Raw genomic sequence first — 2,500 nt, 5'->3', positions numbered from 1 at the left:
ATTCTTTTTTTCCGCAATTTTGCTTTTTGGGCTAAAACTTTTTGCTGCTCTGTAACTTTGTCCAGCAGCCTGTGTTGCCCCAAGGAAGGACAAAGACTCAAGATTTAGAAAATTAGTCTTTAAAATAATCCTTAGAAAGTCTTACTTCCATTAATTATTGTATCAGTTTTAATCACAACTGTGCAATGTTTCCCACACAACTGTAATCTATTTGTGCTGGCGGGGAGGTTAACTGGGATGTGCATGTAATTGAAAAAAATAAAGATTTTGAATTTTTTTTAAAGAACCATCTTTGTGTTATTACTTGTTTAGCTTTTGTTGCATTTTTTATTCCTATATCAGGCCTGGGCAATTATTTTGACTCAAGAGGCCAAATTTTGAGAAAAAATTGTGTCTGAGGGCCGATATGTCTAGTTTTAGGAAATCCTCACAATAATGTCTGAATGCTGAAAACGTCATGACAGACCGCCTTAAAAAACGAGACTGAATTTTTTTTAACTACCCATACTGTACAAGAAAATAAAGATGCATGAGACAACCACACTGTACAAGAAAATAATGTGGGATTTATAATATTAAATATGAAGGATAAAACACTGAATATTGACAACATATGAACGTCACACCTCCCCTCCATCCACATATTTTACAAACACAGCGAAAAATCTATGCGAAGGGTAAAAATAAAATCCCACCTACAATCTGATAGAACTTTGTTTTGAAAATCTCCTTTCACGTATATATATATATATCCCTAACACCCACATTTCAGGCTCTGGAAACACTCCTCTCCCACACTGAGCTGCTGTGACTTAGATGACCATAGTAACTAATTAGATGACCATAGTTACTAATTAGATGACCATAGTAACTAATTAGATGACCATAGTTACTAATTAGATGACCATAGTAACTATTTAGATGACCATAGTAACTATTTAGATGACCATAGTAACTAATTAGATGACCATAGTTACTAATTAGATGACCATAGTAACTAATTAGATGACCATAGTAACTAATTAGATGACCATAGTTACTAATTAGATGACCATAGTTAATAATTAGATGACCATAGTAACTAATTAGATGACCATAGTTACTAATTAGATGACCATAGTTAATAATTAGATGACCATAGTAACTAATTAGATGACCATAGTAACTAATTAGATGACCATAGTTACTAATTAGATGACCATAGTAACTAACTAGATGACCATAGTTCCTAATTAGATGACCATAGTAACTAACTACATGACCAGTTAATAATTAGATGACCATAGTAACTAACTAGATGATCATAGTTAATAATTAGATGACCATAGTAACTAACTAGATGATCATAGTTACTAATTAGATGACCATAGTAACTAATTAGATGACCACAGTAACTATTTAGATGACCATAGTAACTATTTAGATGACCATAGTAACTAATTAGATGACCATAGTAACTAATTAGATGAACATAGTTACTAATTAGATGACCATAGTAACTAATTAGATGACCATAGTAACTATTTAGATGACCATAGTAACTATTTAGATGACCATAGTAACTAATTAGATGACCATAGTAACTAATTAGATGACCATAGTTACTAATTAGATGACCATAGTAACTAATTAGATGACCATAGTTACTAATTAGATGACCATAGTAACTAACTAGATGACCATAGTTAATAATTAGATGACCATAGTTAATAATTAGATGACCATAGTAACTAATTAGATGACCATAGTTACTAATTAGATGACCATAGTAACTAATTAGATGACCATAGTAACTATTTAGATGACCATAGTAACTATTTAGATGACCATAGTAACTAATTAGATGACCATAGTAACTAATTAGATGACCATAGTTACTAATTAGATGACCATAGTAACTAATTAGATGACCATAGTTACTAATTAGATGACCATAGTAACTAACTAGATGACCATAGTTAATAATTAGATGACCATAGTTAATAATTAGATGACCATAGTAACTAATTAGATGACCATAGTTACTAATTAGATGACCATAGTTACTAATTAGATGACCATAGTAACTAACTAGATGACCATAGTTCCGAATTAGATGACCATAGTAACTAACTACATGACCAGTTAATAATTAGATGACCATAGTAACTAACTAGATGATCATAGTTAATAATTAGATGACCAGAGTAAATAACTAGATGATCATAGTTACTAATTAGATGACCATAGTAACTAACTAGATGACCATAGTTAATAATTAGATGACCATATTAACTAACTAGATGACCATAGTTAATAATTAGATGACCATAGTAACTAATTAGATGACCATAGTAACTAATTAGATGACCATAGTTAATAATTAGATGACCATAGTAACTAACTAGGTGACCATAGTAACTAACTAGATGACCATAGTAACTAACTAGATGACCATAGTTAATAATTAGATGACCATAGTAACTAACTACATGACCAGTTAATAATTAGATGACCATAG

General features: G+C 30.8%; 1 protein-coding gene across 3 annotated transcripts in view; it reads right to left on the bottom strand.

Annotated features, from left to right (window-relative positions):
- Nucleotides 1–2,500, bottom strand: part of cadm1b (cell adhesion molecule 1b) — a 687,646-nt gene that overhangs the window by 45,260 nt on the left and 639,886 nt on the right. The window lies entirely within an intron of this gene.

Source organism: Nerophis ophidion, linkage group LG18 (genome assembly GCF_033978795.1).
Source record: "Nerophis ophidion isolate RoL-2023_Sa linkage group LG18, RoL_Noph_v1.0, whole genome shotgun sequence".
Lineage (NCBI taxonomy): Eukaryota > Metazoa > Chordata > Actinopteri > Syngnathiformes > Syngnathidae > Nerophis > Nerophis ophidion.
The sequence above is the reverse complement of the archived record's forward strand: the minus strand, read 5'-3'. Positions and strand labels throughout refer to the sequence as shown.